The 25,490-nt window shown below is 42.8% G+C and overlaps 1 protein-coding gene across 1 annotated transcript in view; it reads right to left on the bottom strand.

Moving 5' to 3' along the window:
* The window catches only part of FAT1 (FAT atypical cadherin 1), a 376,731-nt gene extending 351,598 nt beyond the window's left edge, over positions 1-25,133 (bottom strand). Inside the window, exon 1 of the mRNA XM_068278660.1 lies at positions 24,709-25,133. The gene's annotated coding sequence lies outside the window, so the exon portion shown is untranslated. The remainder of the gene's footprint in view (positions 1-24,708) is intronic.
* Between the last annotated feature and the right edge of the window lie 357 nt (positions 25,134-25,490).

Raw genomic sequence — 25,490 nt, 5'->3', positions numbered from 1 at the left:
CCATCATCACTAGATGTATGGTCAACTTAAATAGCTGAAGACAGCCTAAAGGTGGCCACACACGATAGAATAAATTGATCCGATTTTACAGCAATTAGATAAATATGATCGGATCCCCCGAAAGCTTTTTTTCAATCAACTGAAAATCCGATCGGATTTCCCATTTTTTTCGATTTTTTTCGATCCGGAATGCTGGAAATTTTTCTTCAATTTTTCTAAAGATTGTATGGTGTGTGTTAGATTGTCAATTTATTAATATACACGCCCTAGCAATTTTCTCAGGGTTTCCAATCATTTTTATCATAATTGAGGAAAAATTAAAAACATATGTGTGTTGTATATTGGTCATATTTTTGAAATGTTACAATCAGTCAGAAAAATTGATTGCAGTTCTTGAATTGAACAGATATTTACAAAATTGTATGGCATGTGGCCACCTTTACAGAGATGAGCTAATGATCTCATTTACTCCTTGGAAATGTAAATGAATCACAAAGTTTGATTCTCTCCCTTTGTGATGGGTTTCTCTAGGCTTCTGAATGTGGCAGTGGTAAGCTGTCAGCTCCTTGCATGAATGATTCTATGTAACCTTTAAAACACTACACAGCATGTTGGTGCTATATAAATGTCAGACCAGAGTTGAAGCTCTCATATAAAATTCTTTAGAAGATCTGAGGGAAACACCAGCATATCTCTAGAGCTAGGTATATACAGGCATTGCTTGTCATTCTGAACGATCATGATTGATTGTTCTGAATGGTAATTTTAAGATTGATATACAGACATGTTGCTCGATTATGGCTGAGCAACCAGTTCTATTCTAAGGAGAGTGGAGAGGGGACAGACAATATGTTTGCTCACCTCGAAAGATTTTCAATCTAGATGGAAACAATCATAAAGTATAATAATCCGCCAACAATGGAAACTCCGCATCTGTTCATTGCTTGAGACTGTACTGGTCATAAAGACTTCAGTGGTTAATGATTAGAGTGGTAGGGCCTAACTTTGATAACTCTATGGTTGACAGGATGAGTGAAAGCAGATAAAATTGTCATAGTCCATGATCAGGGTTTAAAATGTAAACAATAGACATTGTTGGCTATAAGTAAGACATTGTAAGGCTATAGATGCCCATACATCAGAGGATATATGGGCAGATCAACCAAAAGACAGATATCTCTCTGGTATGTCACACGCACACCCACGTTACGCCAGAAACCACGTGGGGCTCATGTACGAAGATGTAGCCCGGAGTTCGTGGCAGAAACGGACAGGTAAATTATACTAAAAGACAAAATATTACTTAGAGTGTTACAATTTCACACCAGTGTTGCCACAAACCATAGCACTGAAAATGTCCCACAGCTCACTTCATACTATTATAAACACATCAAGTTTTTATCATATAAAGCCAGCACAAGCCCAATACAAATCTTCAGGGTGTGCGCTCTATATCTGCTTCAGGGAAAAGCCAATGTCAAAATATTTGTGTGAATAGATCGCACTTAACGTTCTCTAGTTCCACCACCGATCACCCTGTGAGAGAGAGAACTAACCCGATTAATTTGACCACTATTAGATTGGTCATGAATCGTATTTGACTCCTCTCAATCACTCAGGGTGCATGGGCTGTCTCCTCAATTGGGTTGTCAGTAATGCAGGTAGAGTCTTCAATGCAAATGCCTCATAAAGAAAACACTCACATAGCGTAATACCATAAAACCAGCATGAATTGTATTATTAAAATGCACTCACATGCAGCAGAAGATTGACAGGCTTAGAGTTTACGGGCTCTCCCCCGTTGCCTCCTGGATAGGCTATTAGGCAGGCCATGCTGTCGTCGCTCTGTCTCTGCACGCCGGCGTTCTGCTTCCTGGATTGTCCACCCTGGGGTGGAGGCTAGCGGACAATCCAGGAAGCAGAATGCCGGTGGCACCGATTTCCATCTGATCTGATTATAAGAATCAAAAGGACGGTCGATCGGCTGGCCAGGTCACCTGATGTATGGCCTCCTTACTACTATATGTACCTATGTTTATCTCAACATGTCACGTGTCAGTTCAGTACCCTTTAAGAGTGGCTCTGTGAAGTCATGCTCCACACAGATGTTGCAGTCTTATCTTTCTCTAATAAAGTCACTTTGCAGCTACAGTAGAAAACTGAAATAACTCCATCATCTCTATCTAAAAACTCTATCATCATTCAGGACTGTGCCTTCTCCTGAGGATGAAACAAGCCCAGGGGAGCAGAGTCTGAGAGCAGCTGTCTCACCACAAAATAAAGACTGAAAGCATGTAGTAAAGTTACATGTAATGAAATAAGCATGGAGAATACAGTGCTTCATACTCTTTGATGTTAAAGTGCAGCAGTTTTCCTTTGCATGATATTTCACATAGCATTCTTGTCTGCAGCACATGCCTGTGAACAATACTAGCACAGTGCTATGCCGGGGAGCACCAGGTGGCTAACAGGCTTAAAAAAATCACTGCAGTTAAGTTTTGGAAGTCAGTTTTATTGATGCTTATGGGATATTATATGACCTGACTGTTCCTGGCTATTTCACACCCGCTACTGGCTGGTTCCAGAATGGTGTATTAATGTGTCTGCTCTGAAAAATAGTACATTTTTTGGGGACATGTTCATATTCGAAGAATAATCCTGAAATGAAAAGAATGTGAAAACAAGCATTGCTATCCACTCCACCAAGCTGCCAATTGTCAGTCTGCCATGCTTTCTGCAGTGTTATAGTCCCAGTGTGCTACTGTTCTGTGTGCCAACTGGGCACTACGTCTAGCAATAAGGAGCTAAATAAATAAAATACTACCCCCAACATATTATAATGTTCCTATTCCACGCTATACCAGTATTGCCCCCTACCCCCCAGCCTAATCGCCCCCCATATAGGTGCCAGACATAACGATGTATGGCACCAATATGAACTAGAGCTGGTGCTGAAACTACACAGTGCCAATATGAACAGCAGTGATTGCTCTATCTGATGTGTAATCTCAGCAGCACGGGAAGACCAGTGCTGTCACGTTAAGGCCAAGTCTGTTTCACCATGGCTATCATTGGCACCATTCAAATGAAGTCAGTACATCGGCACTGCATTGACCTGCTTTGCTTTATCCCTGTCCCTAATGGCTCCCTGGCCTAATGCTACAATCCACCAGTTTTAGGTAGCAAGGGGGCCCCCAGTATTAGAAAGCCCCCAGTATAGGGAGGAAAAAGACCACACACCCCCTCAAATAAAGGTAGCTCCCTATCCAGATGTGATCTCTCCCATGCAGAGTAAGACATGTGCTCCAGTCATAATGGCAGGCCCACTTGGCTATGTGCCTCATAATAGCCACTGCAGCAACTATAGTTACATAGTTACATAGTTATTTTGGTTGAAAAAAGACATACGTCCATCGAGTTCAACCAGTACAAAGTACAACACCAGCCTGCTCCCTCACATATCCCTGTTGATCCAGAGGAAGGCGAAAAAACCCTTACAAGGCATGGTCCAATTAGCCCCTAAAGGGAAAAATTCCTTCCCGACTCCAGATGGCAATCAGATAAAATCCCTGGATCAACATCATTAGGCATTACCTAGTAATTGTAGCCATGGATGTCTTTCAACGCAAGGAAAGCATCTAAGCCCCCTTTAAATGCAGGTATAGAGTTTGCCATAACGACTTCCTGTGGCAATGCATTCCACATCTTAATCACTCTTACTGTAAAGAACCCTTTCCTAAATAAATGGCTAAAACATTTTTCCTCCATGCGCAGATCATGTCCTCTAGTCCTTTGAGAAGGCCTAGGGACAAAAAGCTCATCCGCCAAGGTATTATATTGCCCTCTGATGTATTTATACATGTTAATTAGATCCCCTCTAAGGCGTCTTTTCTCTAGACTAAATAAACCCAGTTTATCTAACCTTTCTCGATAAGTGAGACCTTCCATCCCACGCATCAATTTTGTTGCTCGTCTCTGCACCTGCTCTAAAACTGCAATATCTTTTTTGTAATGTGGTGCCCAGAACTGAATTCCATATTCCAGATGTGGCCTTACTAGAGAGTTAAACAGGGGCAATATTATGCTAGCATCTCGAGTTTTTATTTCCCTTTTAATGCATCCCAAAATTTTGTTAGCTTTAGCTGCAGCTGCTTGGCATTGAGTACGATTATTTAAAGAGACTCCGTAACAAAAATTGCATCCTGTTTTTTATCATCCTACAAGCTCCAAAAGCTATTCTAATGTGTTCTGGCTTACTGCAGCACTTTGTACTATCACAGTCTCTGTAATAAATCCACTTATCTCTCTCTTGTCAGACTTGTCAGGCCTGTGTCTGGAAGGCTGCCAAGTTCTTCAGTGTTGTGGTTCTGCTATGAACTCCCCCTTCCAGGCCCCTCTATGCACACTGCCTGTGTGTTATTTAGATTAGAGCAGCTTCTCTCTTCTCTCTTATCTTTTGCAAGCTGGATAAATCGTCCTCTGAGCTGGCCGGGCTTTCACATAGTGAGGAATTACAGACAAGGGCAAAGCTGTTTGCAGGAAGAAAAGAGCAGCCTGAAACTTCAGTGCATGAGAGATGCAGGGGGAAATAAACGCACAAATGATCTCTTGAGATTCAAAAGGAAGGCTGTATACAGCCTGCTTATGTATGGATGTATTTTCTATGTGTGGACATACTGTACATCAACCTACTTCCTGTTTTGGTGGCCATTTTGTTTGTTTATAAACAATCTTTTTAAAACTGTTTTTAACCACTTTTAATGCGGCGGGGAGCGGCGAAATTGTGACAGAGGGTAATAGGAGATGTCCTCTAACGCACTGGTATGTTTACTTTTGTGCGATTTTAACAATACAGATTCTCTTTAACTTGTTGTCAATGAGTACTCCTAAGTCCTTCTCCAAGTTTGATGTCCCCAACTGTATCCCATTTATTTTGTATGGTGCTAGACCATTAGTACGTCCAAAATGCATGACCTTACATTTGTCAACATTGAATTTCATCTGCCATGTATGTGCCCATATAGCCATCCTATCCAGATCCTGTTGCAATATGACACTATCTTCCTGAGAGTTAATGATTCTGCACAATTTTGTATCATCTGCAAAAATAGCAACATTGCTCACTACTGCATCTACTAGGTCATTAATAAATAAACTATGTTGATCCCTACACCACTGCTACAGAGGTATCATATCAGCTGCTCTTACGGTTCTATTGCAGTGGGTGGTTCCATGTGAACCAAAACCCAGCAACTTTATTTAAAGACAAAAGTTGTGACACACAGCAAGCTGAAGTCTGAAAACCTTGCCTTGTTCCCAGACAGGCACAGATTGAGGGGCTGCCTATTGGTAGTACACACAGTCCCTAATTGAAGACATTATTTGCATTAAAAAGACAAACAAATGAATCATGTGACAAGATTTGTAATCTATCAAAATAAGAATCTCTCTGCTTCACCTCAACTGCAATATGTGGCAATAGTCAATTGTCCTGCACTTCTGCAAGTTTTATTACTGTACCTGCTTGGACCCGCGTTAAATGATATTTAGACAAAAGTTTACCATTTTGCAATAAGGTTAGATGTACACATCACATCTAGAGACCCATGACTATAAATTCAGGAATCCCCAACTACCTTTATTTATCCCCTGTGCCAGCCATCTTCCCATCCGCCATTTGTTTGCATGGACAACAGCTCCGTACCTAGCTGTTACATTTGGCAGCTGTGTGGTAAAGACACTCTGTGCACAATACAAACATTTTAGTATACTTGATAACAGAGACAGTGAGTGTTCTCTAAAAACATATTCTTTTCTGAAACATCAAAAACCTGGTTATTATCCTTCACTTTCTTCACTAAAGTGCTCTGGATTCTAAAAATTTTAAAAACAGTCAAAAATCAAGCATAAATACCTCAAATTGTAGCAATTTGTACAGTGACAGCTAACTTTTCTTAAAGCAAGTCTGCGTCAAAAACTGTGCTTAATAAGTTGATTGCCTGTACAGGTATAATGTGTAATAATAATATGGGCTCGCCTCCTATCCGTTTACTTCTCCGTAATTTGTAGTTTTGATAATTTATATTTCCTCACATGGAATGAGTCTGTTGCCATGCATTTTCTTTCCTCAGAATATGTTACAATGGTGTAGGCTCACTGTGCCTGGCTTTGATGGCAAAGAGATGTTTTTCATAATAAGGAGTGATGCATCATGGGAAACCACAGTTGCTAACTTAAAGGGAATCTTAAGAAAAAAAAAAAAAGGTTTTAACTTACCTGGTTCTTCCACCCCCCTGGACTCCTAATGTACCCACGACGTCTTCCTGATCCGCTCTGGGCAGCGGCAGCGACCCCCACAAAGCTGTCCTGTTGCCGCCAGTTGACTGCTACTGCACACGCGTGGCCCCAAGCCGTGCACACCCTGGTCAACAGACAGATCCCTATCTGATCGAATCTGATCAGAGAGGGATCGTATGGCTGCCTTTACTGCAAACAGATTGTGAATCGATTTCAGCCTGAAACTGATTCACCATCTGCTGAGCTGCCGCTGTCGCCTGTTCTCCCCCCGCTCCCCAACCTCCCCCCCCCCCCCCTGCATACATTACCTGAAGCCTGGTCCCGGGCATCTTCTCCGCATCGGCTCCCGGCTGGCATCTTCTCCGCATCACCTTCCACATCACCCTGATGAAACGTCCAATTGGGATGTGAAACGCGTCGGTGGGCGGAGCTGACGCGGCTGCGTGCAGTGCAGCATCATCCACACACGTGGGGCACGGAACTCCGGGTTGGCGTCTTCCGTGCAAGAGAGTTGCGGCATGGCGGAGCCAGCAATGTTATGCTCCCAGGCCAATTGATAGGACTCAACGGAAGTTTCCTGGATGCGATACTTACATCTGACATGGGTGAGATCTACCCCTTCTTGCTTCGACCAAGTGGTGTTCAAGTTCTGGTGACATTCTGATGAACTGAACCATTTAAGTGGGATCCAAGTCAACTTTAAGGGGGCCCCCAATATTCCGTATCAAGGCACGTGTATGTGTGGTGAATGATTGCGCGGACGTGGTTAGGTGCAGCAGGATTGATATTTCTGGCCAGATACAGTCTTGTTTATGCTTAAAACATTGAATTGTCATTGTTTGCTATGCAGTCAGCGTCATATATGTTATCCGCAATAATTGTTTTTATGGGGATTGTTTGGGGAATATACTGACCTATGGCTATCTTGCTTGAGGTTTGGTGTCTTTTAACAATCTTGATATAATAAACGTACTTGGTATACTTTATGAGGCTGTGTGACCAATTTCAATTGTTTAGTGTATGCAGAGAGGGATCGTATGGCTGCCTTTACTGCAAACAGATTGTGAATCGATTTCAGCCTGAAACCGATTCACCATCTGCTGAGCTGCCGCTGTCGCCTGTTCTCCCCCCGCTCCCCAACCTCCCCCCCGCCCCCGCATACATTACCTGAAGCCTGGTCCCGGGCATCTTCTCCGCATCGGCTCCGGGCTGGCATCTTCTCCGCATCACCTTCCACATCACGACATCCGGCATCCGCGTATAACTTTCTGTCACTCCAGTGACAGCGGAAGTTCAAATAGAGCGCCCTCTATTTGTACTTCTGCTGTCACTGCAGTGACACAGGAAGTTGTACACGGATGCCGTGATGCGGAAGGTGATGTGGAGAAGATGCCGGTAGCCAGCTTCAGGTAATGTGTACCTGCGTCAATCGTACGCCGCTAGCGATGCGCTCCCTACCCGTGGGCGATCGACGGTAATTTCACGCACGGAGCAATCGACGGGATCGATCTATTTTGGGACGAAATAGATCGAAATTTAGCGTTTAGCGTGAACGATGTGACAGCAGATTCAATCCCAGTGATCGAATCTGCTGTTGATCGGCGGGTAATCGGCCTAGTGTATGGCCAGCTTTGCACTCTTAAATTCTTTACTGCTGGCAAGGTGCACCATTGCAACACCTGGCCCAGAATGCACTGGGAGGATAAGGCTTTGTGACATCATGGCCTAGGCTGAACATCACTGGAAGGGCGGGGCTACATACCAATATACAGCAATATATGGGTATAGGAAGTGTTGCTGATGCTGAAACCAGGATAATTACAGTAAAGTTGAACAACCTGAATAATGTATTACACTCTGCTAGATGTAGCTGCGGTGCCTCTCTAATGAAAAGTAATTCCTTATAATAACAGGTTCCTGCACTATCCCATTTCTGTGATTAGGCATATACTTTAAAAATACAAGGAAAAGTGTGACAGTTTTCGCTAATTACCAGCAAAAACTCACACAGAATCAGGCGACGAGTTCTTATCACCATTCTGCTAGTCAGATATTTATAGTAAAGGCAACAAAACTGTAATTTTCCACTTAGGTTCACTCATTCGGTGGCAGCAGGAATTTTAATGCAAAAATTCTGCACTATTTTGACCCGCTCTGCCTGACTGATTGGTTGTGTATCTAACTCGTCCACGTTAATTCTCAAAGCGATACGGACCTGTCGAGCTGATATTTATTGACAAGCAGCATTTGCACTGCAAAGGAAGAAGGGGAAATACATTCAATAAATATATTAATGTGGGAAACTCTATGGTCATTTGAGAAGTTAGAGTGAAAAAGGCAAGATGTGCTGGCAGGAATATCACAGGGTCCCTGAGAAGGGTTTTAAGATGTCACCTAACATGAACAGGTAAAATGAGTTTGTGACATTAGCCCGTTTCCTGTAAGAAGCTCACTAACATGAATAGCTCTTATCTGCCACTCTATTGACAGGCAGAGTGGGTGGTTTACTACTATTCACTCTTATGGGAGGAATGAAGTTCTGTGGATGGTCCCATGTGACAGAAAGGTAGTGCTTCTCGTTCATTTCCACCTGTTTATATGGGCACAGCTGACAGCTATTTCCTGGGGGACATCAGTGCAGACACCAGTAACATGGCCATTGAGGCACGTTGCCCCAGCATCTTCCTATTCATCCTTTAGGTATTGGAAGTTACATTTAAGCTCTTACTTCATATGTGGTTTGACAGCCCGGTGCTCGTTTTCACACCTACGCATGTAAACTTTCACCTCCATTTACAAACCGAATAAATTATATTGTCATGACCTCAATAGATGAATACCGAAATTCAGCCTTTTTCAATTTCTGTGGAATATTCTGTGAAGACCTTACGCAAAAAGAGGAACTTTAGTGAAGGGTGAAAAAATAAATCAATGCATTGCAAAGTAAGAAGTTGAAAAATAGAAGAGAGATCAAGAAATAATTGATATTCCCCATGTAAATCGTTCATATTGTTTGATCCACAATCAGCCTGCACATAATCATCTTTACTACTGGCAGACGTGAAAAAAGAAAACAGACAGTGCCAACTGTCATTATCTATAACCACACCCACTAACAATGCAATAGGCAACAAATAGGTTGTTTTTTTATAACTATACATATGCACAGAGGGAGATACTGGTTACTTGGCAATTGGAAACAGCTTATTTCCCACAATGCAACAAGGCTTACAGACAGGAAACTGTCAGGACCTAGGTCCTGACATCACAGTGTGGGAGGGGTTTCACCACAATATCAGCCACACAGGCTCCCCCGGTGATCTATTCGAAAAAAGGTAAGCAATGCGCGTAACTAAGGAAGGCACGCTATACTGCAAAACCACGCCAAGTGTGCAGCCCTAGATTGAGGTTGAAATGCTGTCATGGAGCTCCCGCTGCTATAGCAGCACAGCTTCATAGAATCAAGGCCCTTGTCCGATATTTGTCACCTGATCTGCATGCTTGTTCAGGGTCCATGGCTAAAATAATTGAGGCAGAGGATCAGCAGGACAGCCAGCCAGGCATGTGCATTGTTGTTCAACATTGCATGCAACATGCACATATGGCAGCCTGAGCCTTTACCCCTCTCACTTCCCCTTTAAACCCAATGTAGCACATCCACTGACAAGGTTGACCCTCATTAACCTGCCAGCAGCTGTCAGATGTACTACATTCTGCATGGCCCCAGATACACCTAGCAACCATTCGGCATCTAAGTCACTCCTATTCTCACTCTGCATATTACCAGGTGGTCATAATAACTCACTGACGGTCAACTCACTGCCCATACAGTTCAATGGGGCTGTTCGCAGTACTGCGTTGTAACTGATCACATTAATCTAATTCGCTGCATGCAGACTGTGAATTAAGCGGTATGTCCAGTCTCCATTCAGTGTCGGACTTGGAGGTGGAAACTGAGGAAACTGAGGAATTCCACCTGCTGGCCAAGCAGCAGAAACCCTGTGTTATCACTCGTAATAGAAACCTGCAGCAAGTCTTCACTGTGAGCAGCAACACATGATTACTGCTGCTTGGCCAGCAAGGAGATTTACTCAGTTTTTCCAGCTCCCAATCTGACACTGTCTCCATTGCACTTCACACACATTTTAATGTGTGCGTTATGCAACCGACCATTGTGAATCCAATGTCTGAGCAGGAGAGCCGATCCGATCGGCCTCGGCTATTTCCGCCTGAGCCCGTAGGAAATTCGCTTCTACGCCTGCGCGAGGCTCACACAGGATTGTTATTATCCTGGACCCCTGGAGGATCTTAGCGGCTGACATAGCTGGAACGGAGGGACAGAGGAGGATGGGTGACGCCCCTTTAGGATCCAGAGGCTTGTTCAGTGTCCTCTCCCGAGGTAAGTTATTTTCCAACAGACCCTCTTGAAATTAAAGTTCTATACAATGCATTAAAATAAAAACGGTGTCAGAATTTGGGCATTTAGTAAGAAGGTGGTCTTGTAGGAGATAAAGCCACGAAATGGATAAATTCCTTCCTATGTATGATCCCAGCAATGCTTCCAAAGAAGTCAAAATGTCAATTATTTTCTTGGACGATATACTTGCGCTATGCGGCCAAAACTATCAACACAGCAGAAGCAGCAGCAGTTGTCAATGTAATGGAAAGTGGGATGATGAACCCTATCAGTGTGTGAGTAAAATAGGACTGAGAGCCTGCAACTCAACACTGCACCATCACGGCATAGTGTAAAGTACATCGCTAATAACAGAAATAAGACAGATTTGCTTTCTAGGTAGCCAGGTTATAATGCAATAACATATTATTGGACACTGTTTAAATGATACCCTTAAAGCGTACGTAAAGATACATGTGACATGATGACATAAGCATATACTCATATAGTAATAGCCCTAACAGCCCATATAGTACTAGCCCTTTCTGTATTCCAGTACAGCAACTTCAGTTGATATCTATGCTAAAAAGCTTGTGGACAGCTTGTGAATTTAGTCTGGTTTCTTAAAAAGTAAATAGAAGCGGAAAGGCTGATACCTGTCAAGGAGAAGGGTGTTAATAAGGCTTTACTGAAAAAACGTTCAAAGGGTTCATTACTTCTGTATATTTTTTATCTTAAAAAGCAGTGTGGGTTCTAAACTGAATTCGTGATAGTCTGTCTAATGCTATCTTAAAAATAAAGCTATCCAACTGAAAATAAGAATACAAGACTTTTCTATACTACTAACGTTCTATTTATCACCTGTACTAGACATATAATTCATGATCTCATACGTTTACTTTCACTTTAGGTTCACTTTAAATTTTGCTGTCCTCTAACCTGTGTGACTCCAATTCCTATTTTTCTAGCCTATTTTTGCAGCAAGTAAACCCCTCTGTCCTCTTCACCTATCTACACAGTTCACTTCATCATCACAAACTGTTCCCGTATTATTAAATTGTGAACATGGCTTTCTAAACATGAGCATGGTCAATGGATGGGAAATCCACATTGGTTGTGGCCTCATATTATTAAAATCATTCACACTACCTCTACTACTCCCTATTAACATGTCTTCTCAACTCATTAATTCCATTTATTAATTAATTCTATTTATTTATTTTTCCCTGTTATAAATTGCCATCTTTGTCATATGCTTTTATGCTGTTTTCATTCCTTTCTAATATTTATCTTTTTATTTATATAGTTATATTTTTATATGACACCGTGATTAGATTGTTTGCTACCCTAGTTAGGGTGATATTTCAGCCGCAAATAATCCAGTCACTAAAGTCTCAGCCGCAAATAATCCTGTCATTGATATTCCAGCCGCAAATAATCCTGTCATTGATATTCCAGCCGCAAATAATCCTGTCACTGATATTTCAGCCGCAAATAGTCCTGTCATTTACTGTATATGTCAGCCACAAATAATCCTGTCACTGATATTTCAGCAGCAAATAATCCTGTCACTAATATTTCAGCAGCAAATAATCCTGTCACTGATATTTCAGCAGCATATAATCCTGTCACTGATATTTCAGCAGCAAATAATCCTGTCACTGATATTTTAGCCGCAAATAATCCAGGGCTGTGGAGTCGGTACAAAAATCTTCCGACTCCAACTCCGACTCCTCTGGAGGCTGACTTTGATTTACCAATTCACATTGCCTGGCTGTCTTGCTGATCCACTGCCTCTAATACTTTTAGCCATAGACCCTGAACAAGCATGCAGATCAGATGTTTCTGACAAAAATCTGATAAGATTAGCTGCATGCTTGATTCAGGTATGTGACACCACTTACCAGAAAGATCAGCAGGACTCCAAGGCCACTGGTATTGTTTAAAATTAAATATATATGGCAGCCTCCATATGACCAGGGCTGTGGAGTCGGTACAAAAATCATCCGACTCCAACTCCGACTCCTCAGTTTATAAAACCACCGACTCCAACTCCGACTGCCCAAAATGGCTCAGACTCTGACTCCTCGACTCCGACTCCTTAGTCTAATACTTACCAGGGCTGTGGATTTTGTGCAAAATCATCCGACTCCGACTCCGAAGTTTATGAAATCACCGACTCCAACTCCCCCTCCGGGTACCCAAAATTGCTCCGACTCCTCGATTCCGACTCCAACTCCGACTCCACAGCCCTGAAATAATCCTGTCACTGATATTTCAGCAGCAAATAATCCTATCACTAATATTTCAGAAGCAAATAATCCTGTCACTGATATTTCAGATGCAAATAATCCTGTCACTGTTATTTCAGCAGCAAATAATCCTGTCACTGATATTTCAGCAGCACATAATGCTGTCACTGATATTTCAGCAGCAAAAAATCCTGTCACTGATAGTTAAACAGCAAATAATCCTGTCACACATATTTCAGCAGCAAAAAATCCTGTCACTGATATTTCAGCAGAAAATAATCCTGTAATTGATATTTCAGCCGCAAATAATCCTGTCAGGCTAGGTTCACCACGGTCAGTTGTATAACTCACGCGTTATAATGACTGTGAACTGCAATGGAGACTGGACATAAACTTTAATACAAATCCTGCATGCAGCAAGTTAGAATAACAGGGTCCGTTACTGTGAACAGATCCATAGAATTGTATGGCCAGTGAGTTGTCATGCAGAATTATTCTGCAACCCAACTGACCACTGTGAACAGGGTCTCACTGATATTTCATCAGGAAATAATCCTGCCACTGATATTTCAGGAGCAAATAACCATGTCACTGATATTTTAGCACCAAATAATCCTCTCACTGATATTTCAGCAGCAAATAATCCTGCCAGTGATATTTTTTTTGCACCAAATAATCCTGTCACTGACATTTAAAGTGAACCGAGCATCATTTTTAACACCCAGTGCAGCTCTATAGCAAATTAAAAATGCATTCTAAAAATGTGGTTTATTATTAAAAAAACCTTTCGTTTTACCTCATCTTTTTACATTTAAGGGTTAAAATACACACTTCTTGGTCCATGAAAGGACCTGTGGACGGAGATCAAGGAGATCAACAGATGATGGAAGTCAGATAAGAAATCACCTCATTAGACTTAATTGACCACAAACAAACCCTGAGCCTTCCCCATTGTACTTCAAACAGAAAACATAAGAAGCACTTGAAGAATTTCACACCTAGCCTGGATAAGACATTGTAAAAGCAGCAGGAGTTTTTGAACTCCTGAAACATGGCAGCCCTTTCAGCTATTTGAAGCCAGGAGCTGCTTAGATCACTTTAAAGTGAACCTCTGGACTAAAAATCGACTCAGCAGCCCTGAAAAGGCTTGGTGTTTCTTTAACAGTTTCACAGCATCAGAACTTTTTTTCTCTTATACAAGCCTAATTTTTAGCTGCACAGAAGAAAACTGCCCGGGCTTTTTTCCCCTGATGCTGTGCAAAGCATGATGGGATTTCTGATTTAGTTGTTCTCATTCTGCTGTTTTGGTGAATTTTTTTTTTTACATTTTGAATTTGACATTTGAAGTCTTGCACATGCAGCTGGAAGGGGTGATCAGGACACAGGACAGTTGGAACTGTGTCTCCTGCTCCTTGTCACCTCATTTCAACCAAAAAGATGGCTGCCTCCATGACAAAGATGGCTGCCCCCATGAATCACAAACATTTGCCTGTTCTTTTAAAACAGTGTGGGTAAGAGATTATATTACCTATCTATTCTAATTAACATAACTAATGTAACTTGATGACAGTATGTTTGTTTAGGCTGAAGTTCCTCTTTAAGCATCAAATAATCATGTCACTGATATTTCAGCACCAAATAATCCTGTCACTAACATTTCAACTGCAAATAATCCTGTCACTGATATTTCAGCTCCAGTTAATCCTGTCACTGATATTTCAGCACCAAGTAGTCCTGTCACTGATATTTCTGCACCAAATAATCCTGTCACTGATATTTCAGCCACAAATAACCCTGTCACTGATATTTCTGCACCAAGTTATCCTGTTACTCCTATTTTTTGATTTTTACAATGCATGCTGAGGTTCCTAACGTTGACACCCATTACCAATTAATTTGGCTGATTAACCTGGCTGTAACCCCAAAACATAACATGACATAAGTCTTTATTGTTTACCATGGGGTCAGGCTGAAAATCAATATCCCATAATCATTAACTATTATTATAATTATTAACTCTTGTGCTCTTCATATCCTGAAACATGCTGCATAAGTGTTCCTCATACCTGTATGCTGTATGCTCTTCTCCTGTGTAACCCTGATCCAGTTTTCCCTAGCGTCATTTTAGAACAAACCACGAGAATGGATATATAGACTCTTCCCTAAATGCTATCTCTTGTCTAAACAATCCTATTTCCTTGTAATTACCTGTAAATGAGAAATTCTCATCCATTACTTTACTTTAATTAAACTGGAAATGAAGCCTGTAAACAGACAATTGTTTGATAAGAAAGGGAAAGTGGGGATTTAGGGAAAATTTAGGAGAATTCAGGACACACCTCAACTGGCCATACATGGTCTGCTTTTTTTCTGCAAATGTAATCATGTTGATCAAATTTGACAGGTTTCTGTTGCCCCCAACAAGCAGTTTCCAATCAATTTCAGAAAATTGACTGGTGGTGACCAGGTTCAGCATTAGATTTTTGTTGTGTGTGCGTGGTACTCTAATGCATCAAACGATACAATGCGAGTGGCTTGATTGAGTCTGAGGGCCTGTACACACTGGTTGCGCTTTGATTCGACTTTAGAATTGCATGCGTTTTTCCAATCGCAAGGTCTCTGCGGGAATAATGAGAACTGCTAAGCGCTGTACACAGTACTTCATAAAATCGCAATCGCAGTGACTGCAGTGCTTTTGAGCATTTGAATTTGTGAAGCACAGTAAAAATACACAATGCATGTGATTTTCATTGCTTTTTTTAGGTCAACAACCTAAGAAGACCTTCCAACAGGAAAAGATGGCCTCAGCAAAATCGCAATCGCATTGCAAATACAGAAAAATTGCAATTAGAATTTTGATTCAAAAACGTTGTTGTATTGTTATTGCGCTTGGTGATTTTCAGTGTGTACAGACCCTCACCAAGATTGAGTAGGACAAGATAGTACATAAATAATTACTACCTCATTGATTTCTGATCACTTTCCAGACTGGGTCATTATTAATCTATCCATGGCAAGCTAGACTCAGTTAAGCTGACCTTTGCTAAAATCATAAAATGAGCACCAGAATGAGATTTTGTTTCTCTTCCCACTTACACTAATTATGGAAGAAAGGACATAGATAAAGAAAACTAACAAATGGTACACTTTCTGACTTATCCCTGACACTCCTATTCCTCTGTGACCCTGACTTATCCCTGCCATTCCTATGTGATTCTGACCTATTTCTGACTCCTCTCTGACTGATACCTGACACTGCCATTGCTCTCTGACTTATCCCTGACTAGTAGTGTAAATACTAATCCAGGACCTCCCAAGCAAAACTTTGATGCGCATGATCCTCCCTATAATGTTGGGGATCCTCCCCATAATGTTTGAGATCCTCCCCATAATGTTTGAGATCCTCCCCATAATGTTTGAGATCCTCCCCATAATGTTTGGGATCCTCCCCATAATGTTTGAGATCCTCCCCATAATGTTTGAGATCCTCCCCATAATGTTTGGGATCCTCCCCATAATGTTTGGGATCCTCCCCATAATGTTTGAGATCCTCCCCATAATGTTTGGGATCCTCCCCATAATGTTTGGGATCCTCCCCATAATACAATACAATAATACAATACAATAACATTTCTATAGCGCTTTTCTCCCATAGGACTCAAAGCGCTTAGGCTCTCTCAGATTCAGTAATTAGTAGGATGAAGTATTCACACAACAAAAGTTATATTTCTGCAAATGCCAAACTGAACAGGTGGGTTTTCAGTCTGGATTTAAACACGTCCAGGGATGGAGCTGTCCTGATCTGTTGAGGTAAGGAGTTCCAAAACGTAGGGGCAGCATGACAGAAGGCTCTGGGACCAAAAGTTTCCAAGTGGACTCTGGGTATGACTAGATTATTAGAACCTGTTGATCTGAGAATGCGGGGATTGCTACGCAGCTGCAACATATCTTTCATATATCCAGGGCCTAAATTATTCAGGGATTTAAATGTCAGTAGGCCGATCTTGAATAGGACCCTCCATTCTATAGGTAGCCAGTGAAGGGAGTGCAGGACTGGCATTATGTGGCAGTGACGGGGTTGGTTGGTTAGCAGTCTGGCAGCAGTATTCTGTATCAGCTGTAGTCGGTACAAGACCTTTTTTGGAAGGCCAGTGTAGAGAGCATTGCAGTAGTCCAGTCGGGATGTGATGAAGGCGTGGACTAAGGTTGGCAGATCTTCTGGGGGTATGAGGTGCTTGATTTTTGCAATGTTCTTCAGGTGAAAATAGGATGATTTCACCACAGCAGAGATTTGAGTTCTGAAGTTTAAATCCCAATCAATTAGAACTCCCAGGCTACGCACATGATCAGAGCTGCGCAGATCCGTGCCTCCTATTCCCAGTGGTGAAGACTGCAAGTTAAGTTGTTTTGTTATCATGCTCTGCCCTCCTATCAGAAGGACTTCAGTTTTGTCTGCATTTAGTTTCAGCCAGTTGTCATTCATCCATTGCTGTAGTTCACGTAAGCAGGCGTTTATAGATCCTCCCCATAATGTTTGGGATCCTCCCCATAATGTTTGAGATCCTCCCCATAATGTTTGGGATCCTTCCCATAATGTTTGAGATCCTCCCCATAATGTTTGGCATCCTCTCATAATATTTGAGACCCTACCCATAATGTTGGCTTTTCCCCATAATGTTCGATTCTCCCCATAATGTTTGGGATCCTCCCCATAATGGTGCCATCAATATTACTCCCATAACAAATGTGGCCACAACAGCTGCTCCGAAGTGGCACCCCAGTTGCAGAGAGTAGAGTTAGAAGTGTGGGCTCCTTATGGGTCTGGTTAGCACTGTAGGGGCTGCTATCCATGTAGTCTATAACACAGGCATTCCTATCTGACCTAAGTTACCTTTAACCCTTTATAATCCACTACACCTAATGACTCAAACTCACAGTGTACACACAACCTCAGCCCTCTAACTCTCAAAAAACGAACATTGATCTTAAACTTGGACTGACCATGATGCTAACCATCACACTTTAGAGGAGATCTAAATCTAATCTATGAAAAACATCTTGCTGGATCTGACTAAAATGATGAAGTGTACCTAACTCTAACCAATAACCCTGCAATAATTCTAACTTGAAACTAACGCTAACCTGACCCTTGTACTAACCATCACCAGCCCTCCTTTCAGACCCCCCCCCCCCCAAAAAAAAAACAAATAAGGTGCCCTATTTTCTGAAACCTAAAAGTGGCCATACACTTATAGATTTGCAGCAGATTCGACCATCAGATAGGTTTCTGTCAGATGCCTGTAAAGTCGAATCTGATGTGTGCCACACACCAGGAACAGTTTTCCAATAGATTTCAGAATAAAATCTATTGGAAATCTATTGGACATCAATCTAAATGCATTATTGGACCATTAGATCCAAAGAAACTCTATGGTCCATCGATCTGCTGCCAGCATATCTACCTAGATTTTCCATCCAGTCAAATGGATCAAAAATCGGCCACAAATTGATCGATTTGATAGACTCAATTTTGATTGATCAATTCTATGGAATCGATCGATGGCTGAAATCAACCAGTGTATGGGCCCCTAAAATAAATCTCCTTGTGGCATGCTGAGATTCTACAAGGCAAGAATCAACTGGTTCTGGCAGGTAAACAAGTTTACATACAGCTATTTCATGTATTCCACTTGTAGGAGCTACACTGAAAACATCACTCAGATCACACACTGTTTTCATGCATTATCTTTCTGATAAACACTATGGGGACAGTGTGAGTGAAGCGATACGAGGCTGTATTCACTTCAATGGTCTGTAAATATTCCTGGTGTTTCACATGCGCCTGCCTATGACTGGACCCTTACAGTTAACACAGTTTTATTTCTCTTCACATCCTCTGTGGTAAATCATTCCCTTCAGAGCCAGGAATATCTCATCTCACACAGTACAATGCAGCAATCTGCGCAAGGCATAATCTCACAATGGTGAATCACAGCCTATATTCCAACAAGCAGCATGTATACCGCAGGGGGCTCTTACGCTGGGCTCACAGGCTTCTTATGCTTGTTGTCAATTTCAACGTATTACATTTTGAAATTAAAAGTAAAAACAAGTGATTTTTATTAAAAGCATAAGAAGAAAAGGGGGGTGGGAGGAGTATATTATACTTCCACACACAATTATGAAGAATACCTAGCAAATGAGTATATCTTCAGGGGTACTTGAGATGATATTTCCCACAGTACAAGGTACACTTAAAGAGGAACTGTAGTGACAATAACATAAAGAATAAAATTGTATATTGTTAACTATATTAATTTATAGATTATTTAGTCAGTGTTTGCCCATTGTAAAATCTTTCCTCTCCCTGATTTACATTCTGACATTTATCACAGGTGGTGACATCTTTAGTTCTGTCAGATGATCTGTACGGAATGTTCATTACTGAGAGTTCCATGCACAGGGAGATATTGCTTGCTTGGCAGATGGAAAAAGACGTTACTTCCCACAATGCAACAAGGTTCAGACAGCAAACTGTCAGGAACATGATCATAACATCACACTGTGGGAGGGGTTTCACCACAATATCAGTCATACAGAATCCCCGATGATCTATTTGAGAAAAGAGAGTATCGGCTACTGACTGGTTGAAGTTCAGCTTTGCACTCTGTACCAATAAGAGGGTGGTAGAACTATAGTACTTGGAGTGGTGGTACTTTACCACCATTAATCAGGGCCAGGCCAAGAGAGGGGTGAGAGAGAGGCCAACCTTGGGTACAGTAGGGAGGAGAGGTCGGGGGGTGCAGACTGATCACCCACTGTCAGTATGTTCATCAGAGCGAGTGGCTGAAGCTAACAAGGAACATCTGCACTGTGCCATTGTTGTCCTTCCTGTTACAAGGGGCACCATCACGAAGGCTGCTGAGAGTGTGGACATGTAATCCTGTGTATTGGTGATCAGGGTGGGGGTTGAAGGGTCTTATTGATGGTGGGGGTACCTCTTAATATCAGCTGCCAGAAATGGGGGTAGCACCCAAGGCCGGAGCAAGCAATCAAAGCCATGCCCACTGATACTATCTTAATTGTACAATCTTTCCACTTCTGTGTAAGATGAGGGACTACCTAAAGTAACAATTCAAAGTATATTTGCTCAGTGTACTCTTCTACTACCTTGATTTGGTAAGATTCTACAATCAAGATTGTATTATTAGGGTGCCTCTAAGTGCTGGAGAATCTTGTCCCAACTCTGCCATCAGTCATCTAGAGCATGGCTTTAATAAATCTTCTCACTAATTGTACAACTCTTATCACCTGAAAATGTTTACGTACCACCAGTGTGCCTGTGCAGTAGGAATGCTGACATGGGGATCTTTCGGGGTCCTATTGCTGGATCCCCTCGAAAAAAGGGGGAAGACTCTTTAACATTCAGGGGCTCCCCCCCCCCCCCCCCCCCCACGTCCTCACTATGCTGCCCTGCAGAATAGTTCAGAGTCAGGCCTCAGATCAGCGGTAACACGACCGCAGTGAAGAGACAGACAGGCGAAAGGTGCACAGTGACAGCACGTATACTTCAAATACAGGAAGTGAGCAGTGATGTCACTGTCACTGTGCACCATTCATCTGGTTGTCTCTGCACCACTAATCTAAGGTCTGAAGTATGCCGCAGGGCAGCACAGCGAGGAGCAAGTGAGGGGGAGCTGAACTTTGTGGACGCAAGATGGGACCAGGAAAAGTTCCAGGCAAACCTGGTGTGTACCACCTGGCCAACAGCAAAGTACCACTGGTGGTACACGTACCACAGGTTGAAAAGCCCTGATCTAGAGGTAGCAACACGAGACAGAGCTGCATGGACAATCCTGCAATTTTGTGGCAGTGGCAATAAAAACATAGGGGCGGAACCTAGAAGAGAAATGAATTTGACCAAGAGTATGCATTCTATTTAAAAGGAACCCAAGGTGAAGGTCATATGCAGGGCTGTGGAGTAAGAGTTGGAGTCGAAATCGAGGAGTCAGAGCAGTTTTGGGTACCTGGAGTCGGAGTTGGAGGTTTCATAAACTGAGGAGTCGGGAGTAGGATGTTTTTTGTACCAAATACATAACCCTAGTAAGCATAGCCGGCCTTTGATATGAGCGACTGGAGCGGTCGCTCAGGGCGCCGGCTTCCAAGGGGGCACCTATAGCTGGTTACCTTTACTGAAAGCACCAACACCTGGCTACCTATACTGGAGGCACCTACGCCTGGCTACCTTTGGGGGGGATGGAGACCTTCAACTGACTTCCAGTACTGGGGGCATGCTTGGCAACCTATATTGAGGGCACCTACACATGAGATCCTATACTATGGCACCTATACCTGGCTACCTACCTATATTGAGTCTGAGGGCATTTACTTTTTTTTTTTGGGGGGGGGGGGGGGACACTGCGGCTATAACGTGTGGTGTAAATTGTCCTTCTTTGTCATTCTAAATGGTAGTGGGGGGGGGGGGGGCGCTAACTGTCCCACTGATTGTTTTTATTAATATTCCTGAAAGGTTCTAGCCTTCATTTTTAAGTATATTTAAGATAATGCACTCCTTCCATCCATTTGTGGTTATTAATAGTATATTTTTCCTATTATACATATGTGACGTGTCACAGAGATCTGAGCATTTGGCGTGATGTGTAACAACGTCAAAAAAGGTTGGGAGCCACTGTCCTAGGAGATATCTCAGGAGAAAAGGAATTGCATATGGGCGTGTGTGTGTGTGTGCGCACGCATGCGCGAAGAGTATGAAGGGGGGCACAAAAATCAGATTTCGCTCAGGGCGCTGTGAAACCTAAGGCCGGCCCTGCTAGTAAGAAACAGACTAAGGAGTCGGAGTCGAGGCCATTTTGGGTACCTGGAGTCAGAGTTGGAGTCGGTGGTTTCATAAACTGAGGAGTTGGAGTCGAGGTTGGAGTCGGATGATTTTTGTACCGACTCCACAGCCCTGGTCATATGGAGGCTGCCATCTTTATTTAATTTTAAACAATACCAGTTGCCTGGCAGTCCTGCTGATCTTTCTGGTAAGTGGTGTCCCATGCCTGAAACAAGCATGCAGCTAATCTTATCAGATTTTTGTCAGGAACATCTGATCTGCATGCTTGTTCAGGGTCTATGGCTAAAAGTATTAGAGGCAGTGGATCAGCAAGACAGCCAGGCAATGTGAATTGTTTAAAAGTAAATCAACGTCAGCCTCCAGATGTCTCTCACCTCAGGTTCCATTTAAACACTACCCCTCAACATATCAAGCACATCACTATGGACCTATAAGCACTAAGCATACAAGGCACTTTTAGTTCGAGTTTAACTAATGCCTTTCTGGTGCATGTTGTTGGCCTGTTGAGTATCACTGCTCTATAGTATTCGTGTACTCGACATTACACACCTCACTTCCAGTTACATACTTCTGTCATGCACACACAGCCAGTACGAACACACACTCCTGTCATTTGTATACTTCTTATAAATGCAGCTGGGAATTGAGAGCAAGATCAACACTGTGCAACCAGGGCAAAGGGAATAGTGTGCCCTGCAGCCATACAACTACCAGCCTGCCTGTTACTGATTCATAAATCAGTGAGGCAGAGAAAAATGCCATCAGTCTTTCACGCTAAACTCGCCATTATTTGAGATTCTGTTGTTAATAAACAATTGGATGGAGCTCATATTTTGAACAATATGAAATGCAAGTAGGAGGCTGACAAAAATCTGAAGGGGGCCTGTCTAGACAGTCATATGTTTCAGCATTTCTGAATAACAGTACTGTACAAAAAAAAAAGAAAAAAGAAAAAAAAACGATTCCCAAGTAACTGCAGAAATCATAGTCTGTTATGTGGATACCACAACATCTAACCTTTCTGGAAAGTTAAAAGCAGCATGTCAGATTCTGAAGACGAGGCTATTCATCTTATGAGGGGAACTAGCAAATAATGACCTGGGGAAGTGCACAGACCACCCTCATTTTCACACCATCGTTCAGATCTCAAGAGCGTTAACAGAACAGGGTAAAGTCTGGGCTAGAGCAAAGACGCTCATGGTCTGACAGAGCTCCCTGCTTCCCTATTCTGGCTTCAGTGATTCCTAAACAATTTCCAAGTCTGCTAGGAGGCAGAGGAGGCCATGTTGTCCCAGCAGCATCAATGCTTGCACTGTTACCAAGTGATTTATTGTGTTTAGCCTAATAAGTGATCGCTTGTGGCCATATTGTGGTGAAATTAGCGAGACAAGGGCAGCCATTCCAACCGCATGATGCATTTGTCAGGAAAACACTGCTCCACACAACAAAGTCATGCACATGTTCCCATAACCAGCGGGTAAATGAAGAGTAATAGTTCACTGCTTGAAGATTTCACATTAGTCTGGCCACCATAGCAGAAGACAGCATGTCTCTATACACACTGCATACTACAGCAGATCAATGGCTAGAGAAGCCAGGATTTATTAGCAAACTCCTCAGCAAAGAACACATGAAAAGAGCCTAAGCATTTGGCAACAAAGATGTCATAAAAGGTTAATACACTATTATTAATATTATGATGATTACTTATCGGTGCCTTTGAAATATAGAGCAAATAACCCATATATTTTATTTTACACAGAAACTGATCAGACAGGAAATACTAATAATTTCAATAGTATCTGATGTAGGATCTCAGGACAGACATACAAACATGTGACAGATCAATAAAATGAGCCCTGAAGAAGAACAATGTATTTCTCAGTTGAGATATATGCAGGCTGTCTAGGAAGTTTATCTATATATTATTATTACGTATTTATATAGCGCTGACATCTTCCATATATATCTGTTACTGCATACAAAAGGTAACTGGTGGTTTGTGCAAATAGCCCTCAGTTTTGGCATATGTCCAGCCTATGATCAGTTCCAAAAGTAAACATGGAATGCAACAAGCTCCTGGTCAGAATTGATTTGGGTAGCAGGTATTAAATAATGATGAAGAATGATATCTGATTGGTTACTAGGTTCACCACAATTGTGATGTCATCGTAACTCTGTTAAGGCTAAGTTCGCTGTCGTTGCGGAAGCATTGTAACGCATAAAGTCACACTGCAATAGTAAGTCTGTGGAACGTTCAGAGTGCTTCCGATGCTATGCAATCCAATCGACCACAGTATCCCAATGCAGTGCATCCAGAGCGTTATCGCATAACGCACGTGTTAACAGTGGCAGTGAAGCATACGTTTCACTGACTGCATGTGACGCAACAGTCACTTAACGTTTAATGCAACACTTCCATTCCTGTTTTTACAGGGAACACACAACACAGTTCTGTAAGCCTAGCCTAACACCTATCAACTGACATAGTATTTACAAAACTGTAGCAGAAATGTCCTTAACCGAAGTAGAAATACTGGACCTCTGCTTAGATAGTAACACTGTTGTCATTTTCCAGTATCCATTCCACTGGTCGCACTGAAAATCACGTCGTATGTTTATGCATAAGGTGCAAGCCTCTACTACTACTTCCCAATACGAGGATGCAGTACCGCTCACAAGGCACAGAGGGCGCTGCACTACAATACATCAAGTTACCTGCTGCAGAAGTTGGTCCTATTTCTGCCAGCGATAGTTCATTCTATACATTCTTTTCATTATGATTTAAAAATCAAGAACTGGTGCGTCTGTTGAAGGATCTAAGTGCGCAGAGATACCGCTTATTTATGTCATTCAGCTTGGTAAGATGCGTTATAGGGCGATCTTATGGAGGAGTGAAAACTTACCAGACCAGCTGGATCTCTCTATCTGACGCCCGGAGCAGCCGCGGCTCTATGGATAACCCATCGACCTTCTGCTAAGTGAGAACTTTTCTCTCTTGCCGTGCCTGTTCTTGCATAGCCGCCAGGAAGGAGCGCACCATAGGCTGCCAGTGACTCCAGCATCCAGTCCCAGCATCACCAGGCGAGGATCCTCATTCTCCAGGCGTGCAGACTGGCAGAGGGGATATATCCAGCGGGAGAGGGGATCCCAGTGCGGGCAGCGCACAAGTGAGTGAAGTTCCCGAGCAGCCTCTCTGCAGCCAGCACTGCCTGCCTTGCCTGCCTGGGACAAGGCTCACTAAGGGGCGCTGACGTCACGCTCTCCGCCACCCCCTCACTGTATGGACAGGGGGATAGACAGCCAGGAGCTCGCTGCTTCCAGCGCTCACTTCTTCTGCCCAGATCTTCTGACGCTTCCACTGATGAGGTCCAGCTACTGCTGCTTCATCTGCTAGGAGAGACTCAGCGCTCTGCATCCCTTCTGTCGCTCTCGCTTATTCCTCCATCCTCCCGTGCCTCTTCCCCGGGCTGTCTCCCTCCCCGCTCCCCTATGACTGGTACCTGGAATGTGAGAGGAGGGGGGGGGGGGGGGGGGGGGCACGGCGCTCCAGGGCAGCACTGGCAGGACCAATGCAAAGAGCATGAGAGCAGAAGTGGAGCAGATGCCTGGATCAATGCTTCTGATTTGTCTTCCTAAGCACCTGCTCTGCTTTCCTTTTCAGCGATGGTGATCAATGATGTCCCTA

This window comes from Hyperolius riggenbachi, chromosome 1 (genome assembly GCF_040937935.1).
Source record: "Hyperolius riggenbachi isolate aHypRig1 chromosome 1, aHypRig1.pri, whole genome shotgun sequence".
Lineage (NCBI taxonomy): Eukaryota > Metazoa > Chordata > Amphibia > Anura > Hyperoliidae > Hyperolius > Hyperolius riggenbachi.
The sequence above is the reverse complement of the archived record's forward strand: the minus strand, read 5'-3'. Positions and strand labels throughout refer to the sequence as shown.